Source organism: Theropithecus gelada, chromosome 2, assembly GCF_003255815.1.
Source record: "Theropithecus gelada isolate Dixy chromosome 2, Tgel_1.0, whole genome shotgun sequence".
Lineage (NCBI taxonomy): Eukaryota > Metazoa > Chordata > Mammalia > Primates > Cercopithecidae > Theropithecus > Theropithecus gelada.
In genome coordinates, this window is record NC_037669.1 from 148,754,374 (window position 1) to 148,767,946 (window position 13,573).

Below are 13,573 nucleotides of genomic sequence, written 5' to 3' on the forward strand. Positions count from 1 at the left end.
TGACATTAAGAGGATTGTGGAAAAATATGATGATAATGATTACCCTTCACTGATCCCTTCATGTTTGCCAGAAAGGGAAATATGTAACAAGTTTGCACAGTAGGTATTAAATTCTCCAATTTTACATAAAATGATGTTGGGACTTCAAGTTCACAAGTTCACACAGCATACAACCAAAGAGCTGGGATTCACGCTGTGTCTTCCCACCTCAACACTTTCTTTACATGACTTAACACTAAGTACAACAGATCTTAACAGGTACAAGTTATGAGGAGGAGTGATTATTATGATTAGCTTGAACTTTTGATAAAACTAATTATATAATTGTTTTTATTTATTGATTTTTTTTCTGAAATTAACAAAAATATGAAGTTCTTCAGGGTTTTGGAGTTTTGTAAAAGACAAAAAGTTATTTCTGGACACATTTTTCATTTCAATGTACAAGTTGATTTCTTCCTGCCTTATAAAATCATACACTTTGCAAGCAAAGCTAAGCATTGTTTGGTAAAAATAATAACAATAATTTATTCAAAAAAGTTCAATGCTGGCCTTTTGTTAGTCACTCCCAAGACAAATGGACTAGGGATTTTTATATGATTCTGGAGGTGCTAAAGCTCTCTCTCCCTGACAGCTCATTAATTATTGACATTTTCTCTTTTTCTCCCCCATGGGATTCTGGGACTGGAAGAGACCTTGTTATATCGTTCCCATATGAAAATAAGCAATGACCTGGGACCCAAATGAAATCAGGGAAGGCCTAATGAGAATCAGGAGGAGTATGTAATGAGAGGCAGGCAGTGGGCCTAATGATACACTTAGCAGACTCTATCTCTTCTTTCTATTAACCTTTCTCTCTTTTTCAGGGTAATGATTTAGGGTGTGTTTTATTGGAATTTTTAGCATATTTCCTCTTACAGTTTTTTATATTTTTATAGGTGTCTAGCATAATAGCATGAAGATTATAATAGCATGAAAAGGCAAGGTTGCATCTTAGTATAGGTAGATACAAAGACTGATGTTAAGGTTAAGGTGCAAAGGGAAGTCTTTAGTAGGTCTGGCTGTTTTCCTGCCACCCTGAAAATGCCCAATCTTTTGTGATCTTGGAAGTTGGTTTATTTATATTTGGTGGGAATACTAGATGCTACAGATCTTGCTCCTAGATCAGGGAAGATGAGATGATAGGGGATGCCAAGTGACAACTCATGAAGTGATAGTATGTTGTGAAGGTGCAGTCTGTGACAGTTTCTAGAATCAATGGAAAAAGAGCTGGATCAACTAAATGCCTGTCGTGAGCATAGGAAGGAGAAATTGTGGTAGCCATATTAGATTTTGGCCATTTCTGTGTAAAAAAGACCATAAATCCTTGAAGACAAGAATTGTGTATCTTGGCACAAGGTAGATAGTCAACTAATATTTAGAAATAAATAGGGATTGAATTAAAGGGATAAAAATAATGGTTTTAAACTCTTCTCAAGTCTGATTTTTGGGATATATTTGTTTGATAAATAGTTCTTAAATGTGAGCAACTGTATCTACAATATCTCAGAAAGTATTGGTGTGTTCTAGATGGAGAAGATGTATTCCTAAGAAATTTAAACCTCCAGTTTGACTATGAGGTTTGTGGTTTAAGTTTATATTGCTATGAGGTGAAGAGACTCAAACTGAAAAATCAATTTAAAACATAATCTTAGGTTGGAAGTACTCTTGGAACAACTGGCTAAAACAAAGTCAAAAAGCATCTTTGGAAGACCACACTCTCAGCCCAGAGCACAAAGATGTCACCTTCACTAAAGCCCCACCAACACGAGCTCACAGTCCAAAATCTAAAATCTACAAAATTGTAAAATATACAAATCATTGAGAGACAGCAGAGTGGCAAACAACAGAATTAGACCTCAAGATTTGTATATAATATAATAACTAAAGATTATAAAGTTTGTATATGTATACTTAAAATAAAGAAATGAAAGATGAAAACAAAAACATAAGAAACAAATTATTAAAATAAAGAGCAAATAGATTGAAGGAATTTGAGTACTTATAAGGGGTATTAAGAGTAATCTACCCAAGCAAAATGCATGTAAAATAATAGAATGTATAACTTTCTACACAGTGGAGACATAAAAAAGAAAAAATCAATACAAAAGTCAGGAAATGGAAGCAGCAACAAATATAAAAGTGTACAAAAAGGCAGAGTAATTTGAAAGCATGTGGTAGAAATAAATTCAAATATATCAATAGTAAACAAAATTATAAATGAATTAAACTCATGCATCAAAAGGGAAAGACTGTAGATTTTACTTTTTAAACTTGTTATTGAATTATACGTGAAGGAAAGTGCATATATGTATGGAACTTAATGAATTTTTACAAACTGAACTCAACTGTGTAACCAGCATCCAGATCACAAAGGATATTACCAGCAACCTCAGAAGCCCCCTTCATGCCCCTTTCAGTGGCCCCTTCCTTCTTCCTGAAAAAGGGTAGCTACTATCTTGACTCTATAAGCATTGATTAGTTTTCATTTATTTACCTAGATTTGATTAAAGATTTAAATATGAAAAACAAAAATCATAAAATGTTTAGAAGAGAGAGTTTATCATTTCAGTTTGGAAAGAATTCTAAAGCACAAAAATTATAAGAGATTGGCCAATTTGACTACCTTAAAATAAAGAACTTTTGTTCATCAATATATATTTTTAAAACAATATAAATTCTAGTCACAAACAGTAGAAAAAGTTGCCATTTGACATATAACTATCAAAGGATCAGTGTCCAGAATAAGGAATTCCTTCAATTTGATAAGAGATAAGCTACCCATTAATGTAAAAATCAGCAAAATAAATGAGCAGGTGTTTCATAGGAGAGGAAATCTCAATGACCATCAGTATATCATAAAATGTTCAACATCAGTGGTCATGTGGGGAGTTCAAATTAAACCACAACAACTAGATGAGGAAAAATGAAATATATAGTACAAGGTTCAGAGCATAAACTGGAGTCAGACTGGCTGGGTTCAGATCCCAGATCCATATACTAGTTTTGTACTCTTGGGCAAGTCACTGCACTTCTTTGGGCTTTTGTTTTCTCGTCTATAAAGTGAGGTTAATGATTCTTCCTACCTAATGGAATTATTGTGATAATTAAATGAGTTATGATGTGTAGAGTATTACAACAGGACCTGGCATGTTATAAGATCTATTTGTTAACTATCTTCATGAGTTTGGGCTGCTATAACAGAATACCACTGGGTGGTTTAAACAACATTTATGTCTTACATTTCTATACTCTAAATCCAAGATCCAAGTACTGGTAGATTTGTATCTGGTGAGGGCTCACTTCCTGGTTTGCAGGTGGCTACCTTGTTGCTGTATCCTTGAGAGAGGTCTCTCTCAAGTCTATTCTTATTAGGACACTAATCTCATCATAGGGGCTTTGTCTCATGATCTCATTCAAGCTTAATTTCTTCTCCGCACAAATGAATACCATCACAGTAGGGATTAGTGAGTGCATCAACATACGAATTTGAGGGAGACACAAACATCAGTCCATAGCACTATATTAGCAATTATGACTATGGGATGCCCTCGGACTTCTTCTGTTTTCTGTCTATACTCATTTCCTAGATGATCTGATTTAGACTCATAAATTTAAATACCACTTATTTACTGATAGTTTCCAAATATACATCTCCAGCCTGGAGTCATGTCCGAATCCGTAGTCTTGCATATCCATTTGCCTTCTCTATCTATTATGCATCTTAAATTTCACATGTCCAAAATTGGCTCCCCCTTTCCTCCCTATTCACTCACCCAGAAACCCATTCAAGCATTAACTTCCTCATTAGAAGCAATTCTATTCTTCCGTTTGTTCAGGCCAAAAATGCAGATGCCATATTTGATTTCTTTCTCTTACATCCCAACTTTGGTCCTTCAAAAAATCCTCTCACCTCTCTCTACTTTCAAAATATATACAGAATTGTGTCTCTTCTCAATAGCCCTATTGCCCCCATGCTGGTCCAGGCCACTAACATCTTCCACGTGGACTATGACAATAACCTTCTAACCAGCTTTTCTACTTTAGCCCTGACCCTCTCTAGGCCTATCTCAATACAGTAGCTAGAATGATGGCGTTAAAGCATTATCAGATCATGTCACTTTATTACTCAAAACCCTCTAGTGCCTTCCCTTCTTCCAAACTAAAAGCCAGAATCATCACTAAGTCTTATAGGTTCCTAGGTCACCTGGTTCCTCATTCCCACACTGATCTCCTCTTCTTCCATTCTACTTCTTGCTCCAACCTTACTAGGTTCCTTGATGTTTCTCAGGGTCTTTATCTTGCTCTTCAGTATAACTAGAGTGTCCCTCTTCCAAATGTCCACTTGGCTTGCTCTCTCACTGTTTTATTTTTTAAGGGAAAAAAAAGCCAAATAAGCCTCCTTTCAGTGATACCTTTGTTGCATACTACCTAAGATTTCAACACCTACCTCATCTCCCATTATGCTTTATTTTTCTACCTTAGCTCTTGTAACTATCTAATATGCTAGATCTTTAAGTTACTTGTCTTGTTTATTGGCTCTTCCTCATAATTTATGTTCCAAAAAGGCAGATTTTCTTGTCAGTTTTGTTCACTACTGCATCTCCAGCACCTACAACAGTAGCTGGCACACAGTAAGTCCTCAGTTGCTTTTTGTTGGACGAATGAATAAATAAATGAACAAATGTCAAGTTTGGGCAAGGATGTGGAGCAACTGGAACACTTGTTTACATACTACAGGTAGAAGTGTTGTTGTGACACAGGAATTCCACTCCTAGTAGATACTGTCTAGTTAAGTGCTTGCTATGCACATCAAGAGACAAGTACAAGAATAGTCAATGTTCCACTGTTCCACTGTTTGTTATAGCAAAGAACTAGACACAATCAAAATGTCCATCAACAATAGAATAGATATGTGGAAACACATTTCCACTTATTTATACCATATAGCAAGGAAAATGAGTGAATCATAACTATAGCCAAACAATGTGGGTGAATCTCAAGAACTAAATTTTGAGCAATATATATGCAGCATTATTTCACTTATGTAATATTTGAAAAACAAAAAACTAAACAATACATTGTTCTGTGTTACTAAGATATGCAATAAAAGTATAGTGAAAAGCAAGGTAATCAGGGACACAAAATTTAGGATAGTAATTACTGCAGCGGTGGACAGGATGGGATGGAATCCTAGAGGAGTAAAGAGCAATTCTGAAATATAAAGGTCGTGTTATTTATTTGACTGTATGAGGAGCATATAGATATTTGTTGTATTTTTTTATATTTCACAGCTATAAACATTCCATAATATCTACTCAATAGATAATAAATAATATTACACAAAAATCTAAAGAAAATAGTTAAAGAAATGGACAGGCTATTTATTAAACAAGAAGTTCAATTGCTCAATAAACAGAAATTGCTCAAACTCACTATTAACCAGGGACTACAAATTAAAATGATTATAACATAATATTCATAGGACTGAAAAAAAAATTAAGTTGATCAGATTAGGAATTGGTAAGGTTTTAGGAAAGCAGATATTCTAACACAATACCCAAGAAAATGAAAAATTATATACTCATTTAAAGGACAATTTTGTAGTAGCTATTAAAAGTAATCATGTACAAACCTATGACCAGCAAATTTACTCCTTAGCATATTTTCAGAATGATGCCTATTTGAAACCACATGAAAATACACTACTACTTTAATAAATATATCTCTCTCAATAAAAATATTTTACATAGGGTAGGAGAGGCAGGAAGCAAAGAAGGGTAATCAAAGGAGACTCTATCATCAGTAATACTCTAATTTTTAAAAGCAGATTTATGTATTTGCTTGATTGTAATTAATTTTATAATATAAATACGATAAAAGCTGCATACCCAAATTTTCCAGATGCAGCTAATTAAATGTAGCATTTAAATGAAATTAAGGCATTTATATCCTTTAATGTTTATGTTAAAAGACACAAGAGACTTAAATTTAATGAGTTAAGGTACCAGTGTGAGAGGTTAGAAAAAGAACACAGAGAACAAATCCAAAGAATGCAGAATTGAGCAAAAAATAAAGATAAAAGCTGAAATAAAAAGAAATAGATAATAAAACTGAAATAAAGAGGATTAACCAAGTCAAAAGTTGTTTCATTGAAAAGACAAATAGAATAGACAATTTTGATAAGTCAGAGAGAGAGAGAGAGAGCAAAAATAAGCAATGCTATAAGAGAAGAGCATGACTGGAGGTGCTGTGGAAATTAAAAAGTAAGAACATGTCACGTACAATTTATGCAAATACATCAGAAAACTTAAATGGACAATTTCCTAGAAATGCATAACTGACTAAACTATCTGAAGAAAGAAAGAAACCCTAAATAGCCCTGCAATCATCAAGAAATTGAGTGAGTAGCTAAAACTTCATTCACCCAAAAACACAAGGCTCAGAATTTTTCCTAGGTGAGTTCTACCTAACTTTCAAGGAATAGATCACTCCAATTTTATAGAAACCATGAAAGATAAAAGACAAAAGAGAAATATGCACCTCAAATCATTTCCTGAGGCTGGGATATTACTCCAGAAATGAAAATCAGTTTATGTCAGTAACAAAAATGAAAAATACATGCCAATCTCATAAACAGAGATGTAAAGGTTATGAACAATCAATAAGCCAAATTTGTCAATGTAAAAAAATACCTATGACTAACCTGCATTTATCCCAGGAATATAAGAATAATATTAGAAAACTGTGAGTATAGTTTACTACATTAACAAATGAAGAGAAAATAATCTCTCAGTAGATACAGAAAATGCATTTAATAGAAAACATTCAAGACATATTAATTTAAAAATGTTTGGCAAGTTATAAAAGGGAAGAACTTCCTCTATCTGATACAGTATCTAGTGGGAAAAAAACTGTAGAAAACATTGCATATGCTGGTGAGCCTTCAGAAGTGTAATGCCTTTTGCAGACAGTCATACTTCATTTTATTGTGCTTTACAGATATTGCAATTTTTACAAATTGAAATTTTGTGGCAACCGTGCTTGGAGCAAGCCTGTCTGCCTCATCTTTCCAGCAGCCTGTGGTCATTTTATGTCTCTGTGCCACCTTTTGGTAATTCTCACACTATCTTAACCTTTTTCATTATATGTTTTATGATGAGCTGTCATCCATGACCTTTGATGTCACTATTGTAATTATTTAGGGGCATTATGAACCATGTTCATATAAGGTGGCAAACTTAATAGTTGTCTGTTTTGACTGTTCCACCAACTGGTCATTCCCCCATCTCTCTTGCTCCTCTCTGGCCTCCCTATTCACAACAACACTGAAATTAGGCCAACCAATCACCTTAAAATAGCCTCTAAGTGTTTAAGTGAAAGGAAGAGTTGCACATGTCCTGGTTGAAATCAAAGGCTAGAAATAATTAAGCTTAGTGAGGAATGCATGTCAAAGGCAGGGTAGGCTGAAAGCTAGGCCTCTTGCACCAAACAGCCAATTTATTGATGCAAAGGAAAAGTTTTTAAAATAAATTTAAAGTGCTACTCCAATGAACACACAAATGATAACAAAAAAAGCAAAACAGTCTTACTGCTGATATAGAGAAAGTTTCAGTGGTCTGGATAGAGGATAAAACCAGCCACAACATTCCATTAAACCAAAAGCCTAATGCAGAGCAAGACCCTCCCTTCAATTCTGCAGAGGCTGAGAGGCAAGGAAGCTGCAGGGGAAAAGATTGAAGCTAGCAAGATTGGTTCATGAGGTTTGAAGAAGCTGTCTCCCTAACATAAAAGTGCAAGGTGAAGCAGCAAGTTATCCAGAAGATCTAGCTCAGATAATTGATGAAGGTGGCTACACTAAACAACAGATGTCCGGTGTAAATAAAACAGCCTCTAATGGAACAAAAATGCCATCTAAGACTTTGTAGCTGGAGAGAAGTCAATGCCTGGTTGGAAAGTTTCAAAAGACAGGCTGACGTTCTTGTTAGGGATTAATGTAACTGATTACTTAAGTTGAAGACAATGCTCATTTGCTATTGTGAAAATCCTAGAACCCTTAAGAATTATACTAAATCTACTCTGCCTGTGCTCTAGACCAACAAAGCCTGGATGACAGCACATTTGTTTACAGCATGGTTTCTTTGAAGAAACCTTGCCATTGAGATCTACTGCTCAGGAAAAAAAAAAAAAGATTCCTTTCAAAATATTGCTGCTCATTGACAATGCACCTGGTCACCCAAGAGCTCTGATAGGTATGTGCAAGGAGGTGAATGTTGTTTTCATGCCTGCTAACAAATATCCATTCTGCAGCCCATGGATCAAGGAGTAATTTTGACTTTCTTATTTAAGAAATACATTTTGCAAGGCTATAGCTGCCATGGAAAGTGATTCTTCTGATGGATCTGAGCAAGTATATCTAAAACATTCTGGATAGGATTCACCATTCTAAATGCTATTAAGAACATTTGTGATTTATGAAAGGAGGTCAAAATATCAACATTAACAGGAGTTTGGAAGAAGTTGATTCCAACCCTCATAGATGATTTTGAGGAGTACAAGACTTCAGTGGGGGGAGTAACTTCAAATGTGGTAGGAATAGCAAGAGAACTAGAATTAAAATGAGAGCCTGAATTGCTGCAATCTCATGATAAAACTCGAACAGATGAGGAGTTGTTTCCTGTGGATGAGCAACGAAAGTGGTTTCTTGAGTAACCACTCAAGAAAGTAAAGATGCTGTGAACATTGTTGAAATGACAACAAAAGATTTAGAATATCACATAAACGTGGTTGATAAAGCAGATGCAGAATTTGAGAGGATTGACTCTAATTTGGAAAGAAGTTATATTGTGGGTAAAATTCTATCAAACAGCATCACATGCTACAGAAAAATCTTTCATGAAAGGAAGAGTCATTCAATTTAGCGAACTTCATTGTTGCCTTATTTTTAGAAGTTGCCAAATTCACCCCAGCCTTCAGCAACCACCAACCTCATCAGTCAGGAGCCATTAACATCTGGGTAAGACCCTCCACTGGGAAAAAGATTATGATTCACTGAAGGCTCAGGTGATTGTTAACATTTTTTAGTAATGAAGCATTTTTAATGAAGACATGTACATTTCTTTTGTTTTGTTTGTTTTTTGAGACAGAGTCTCACTCTGTCACCCATGCTGGAGTACAGTGGCACAATCTTGGCTCACTGCAACATCTGCCTCCCAGGTTCAAGCAATTCTCTGCCTCACTCTTCTGAGTAGCTGGGATTACAGGCGCCCACCCCCCCCACCCAGCTAATTTTTGTATTTTTAGTAGAGATGGGGTTTCACCATCTTGGTCAGGCTAGTCTTGAACTCTTGACCTCGTGATCCACCCGCCTTGGCCTCTCAAAGTGCTGGGATTACAGGCATGAGCCACCGCACCCAGCCATGTACATTGTTTTTTAGACATAATGTTATTGTACACTTAATCGACTACAGTATAAACATAACTTTTATATACACTGTGAAACCAAAAAGTGTGTGTGACTCATTTTATTGCTATATTTGCTTTATTGCAGTGGTCTGGAACCAAACCCACAATATCTCCTGTAGTATGCCTGTAGTTTAAGTATTCTCTTTTTGATATATGTTTTGGTGGAAAACCACCCTTTTCATTTTAAATAGTTAACATCCTAAATGTAAATCTATGTCTACTTGTTATATTATTTCCTTAGGATAAATTCTAGTAAGTGTAATTGTTCACTTCAAGGTTTTAGATCCTATAAAGTTTTATTACATATTCCTAATCTCCATGCAGGATGATTATACAAACTTTCAGTGCCACCAAGCGATTCCTGAGAGTTGTCTTTTATTAATTTTATTCATTCAGCAGATATTTATGGAGCATTATGATATGCTAAGTTTTCTGCTGGGAGTTGAGGTTAGTGACAAACAACAAATATGGTTGGTGTTCTTGCTGAGCTTACAGACTAGTTTTTGGGCTATCCATACATGTTGTTTAAGAAATTGCCTGTTTTGTGACTTTACCCTTTTTTTTGGAGTGTTCAGTTTGATTTACCAAAAGGTGAAATTCCAGGGTATTCAGCATCTCAAGCATAAGGCATATAAGAAATGATATGTCTTTGGGTAGAATGACTATTTTTCTCTAGACCAAATATAGAACAAATGGTGGAAAGACAATTGTGTATAGATGCTGATAAAAGAGCAAAGTGTCTGAAAATAGGTCAGTCTCAAGATTTCTGAAATGAATGATTTCTTCATCCAAGGAAAGGAGGGTGTGCCACTTCACACAGAGGCTGAGGGCTTAGGCCATAGACTACATCATACCCCCAGTTATGCCCGGACGAGGTCTTCCAGTATTGCTGGGGTAACACATTGTCGAGTTAATACTGCACAAGTGGTCTGCCTCGTAGGCCACTGAGCCTTGGCTTAGTACTCCTAACATGGGCTGTAATTTCACTCAAATTAAACTGCGCATATTTCCCTGTAGACAACACCTCAATACCATTTATCATTCTCAATCAGCAATTCCAACTTCGAAAAAGAATACACAAATCAGTGCTGACGAGATAGCAAATAGCTTCAGCTGCTGGCTCCTTCCTCCCCAATTAAACCTGGAGGGACTGCGTAATTGAGAGGAAACTGGGAGCTGAAGAAGTAATAATTAACTCTGAGAACACCTGGAAAGGCCAAGGTTGTCTTAAAGGTGGTGGGGCCAAGAGAAAGCATGGCCACAGCTTGGACAGTAGCCAGAAACAGAAGTAGGAAGAGAGGTTCAGGCAAAGATTTTAACTTCTTCCTTCCCCTCTTTACCTCATTGTTTTGGGGTGATCATTCGCCAACCCCCACTGCACCAGCCCAAGGCATCCATTGTGGTGTCAGGGGCTAAACAACTTGATGAAAGTGCGAGAATTGCCCGTGGGCATTCTTTTCTCGATCTTCTGCACCCCCAAATTCTCTGGGCTAATGGAAGATGGAGGACTTGACGAAATCGTGTCTTTTCAGTGTTGCTTCATTCTAAAGATTTAAGGGCAAATTCCTGACAGGAATTTCTTGGAGAAGTGAACAGACAGACATTGATGGTCAAAAATTTGGTTGTGCTAAAGATTTTCTCCACCCTGGAGATTACCCTTTTCCTTCTGAAAATTACTGAGGGGATAGTCCAGTGTGTATATGGGCCTTGCCCCATACACCTTGCCTAACAAGTTTGACCCCAGGAAACTGTGACTCACAGGGCAAAACAGCAAGATGCTCAATGCATACAACCAGTAGAAAACAGACCAAAAGCTGAACATAGAATATAAACATGAAGCAAGATTACTGGAACATATGGACCAAGAATTTAAAATAGGCATAATTCGTATCCTTAAATAGATAAAGGAGAATGTTAGTAATGTGAAGCAGGTACAAGAAGACATAATAAGAACTGGATGAATTCAGTTTTTTTCAGAAATCGAAATAGAGAAATAATAGACACTCAAAGCCTGGGTACTTTTATCCAACACAGAATCGGAACCAACCAATTAATGGAAAAGTCAGCTAAAGCAAAGAATCATTCCATAAAATGACACAAATAGGTATTTAATTTTCACTTATAAATTATATATTCATTTTCCAATCTTTTAACAAAGACAATTTTTTTCTTTGTATATTACAGTTCTTAGTTGCCTTTCTTTCACAAAGTACACCACAAATATATCAACCAGAATTTCTAGTTTATCTGTTGCTTTAGTTTTGAGATTAAAGACATTGGCAAATACAAGAATCCATCTGTATTTGGATGTACATTTTTGCAACATTTTACAATTGTTCTGCTCACTACTAATTTAGTAATATTTTCTAAGCAATTTAATTTTATCTAGTCTTTCTGCATATTTAACTTAGTTTTTTGAAAAACATACTTTCTTTCATATTTACATTTAATCTATACAAATTATGCGATTACAAATATCAATTTAAAGTCGACATAAACAAATTTTGGAGCAAGCATGGTTCTTGTTAAGCATAAAATTCATGTGGTGGAAGCAGAAGCTACCTGAGCACACTGGAGAGCAACTTACTAACCATCAGCATTTAGTGTTTAGAGGACATTAGACATTATGTTTTACAGAACAAATACAGGATTAGTCTAGAGAGTGGAAACTAAGAGCTTCTAGCACATATCTATAGTACAGTCTTTCTCCATATATATGTATATAACTTTTTGCAAATAAACTAATTTTTGAAAATCATCATAAATACACATATACAAGAGCACTTTCCCAGGGATCTTTGTAGGGTGACTTTGAAGGACCTAAATAGATTGGAACAAAAACAAAATTGACCCCAAACCACAGAAATAAGTCAGAGTTAAAGCTCTCTTTCAGAGCTGTGTTATGCATGCATGGTCTTTATATGAAATATAACTTTCTTCCTTGGAAACAAAGAGAAATACACTCTTACACTGTAATAATTTATAATTTTTGACATTTTGCCTATATTGTCAAGGGTGTGCAGTAGCTTCAACACAGAGGTTTTACAGAAGGGAGCTTTATAAATCTCATCAAAAGAAAGCTCAAAAAACTTAATTGGCATAAAATAAGAATTTTCTGGAGTTTAGTATAAACACTGACAATCTATAGTCACTATATTTTGACTATCCATTACAAAGGAACAAGTCAAGCAAATATAATTTTCATCAGCTATTGATTTATTTATAACCATGCCTTTATAAAAATTATCTGATAGCCTATTCTCCAATTGAATGACATTATCCAAATGTCATATATTTTTTGTCTTTCATTTTCATTTATTTCTCTGATTTATAAAGCCTCCTTTACAGTCTCCAATTTCTTATTATGTCCCGAAGAATCAATGTTCTACTCTAAGCTTCAAGCTTTCTATTGCATGCCTTTCCATAGCCCACTCTGCCATAGATCAGAAATTGAATTCAAAGTCATCTGCCTAATGACAATGATTTTTAACCATTTGTTGTAGCTTTTTATTTTCTTTGTTAGTTAAATCAAGTAAATTTATAACCACCTGTAGAACAAAAATTAAGAGTTTTAATATCACTTTTTACATATAGTATAAAGTTGAGTGCTATGTCCATTTATTAGATTTAAAGCTTACTGAAATACACAAGGAAAGCATCTGTGCCTCTTCACCTTCTAAATTGTGAAATATTTACTTTTCTATCTTACCCAAAAGATGACCCAAAAGCAAAAGGAAAAGTTGAGCAATGAATTTGGTCAGGTTAAATAGTAAATCAGTTTAATTAGTCCTCTTATTCTTTTTCCTCATAAATTGGAGATGGGGGATATGTGGTAAAAGAAATTTTTCTGAGAAGTTCTGACTACTGTTGTACCATTACAGTAGAATATACAAAACTACCAAATTCAGAAAGTTTTTCAAAGGAATATCAGTATAACATGCACTAACACAAATGAAAATGTTTATTGGGAATAGCATAATATAAAACAAGTAAGCTCTTGAAATCTTCGAGCTGGTTATGAAACTGTTATTTCAGACAGGTGCAGCACTGGTGGTGACAAAGCCTGCTTGAA

At 35.1% G+C, this 13,573-nt stretch overlaps 1 protein-coding gene across 2 annotated transcripts in view; it reads left to right on the forward strand.

The window, feature by feature from the left end:
- Positions 1-13,573, forward strand: part of SLC9A9 (solute carrier family 9 member A9) — a 591,811-nt gene that overhangs the window by 335,477 nt on the left and 242,761 nt on the right. The window lies entirely within an intron of this gene.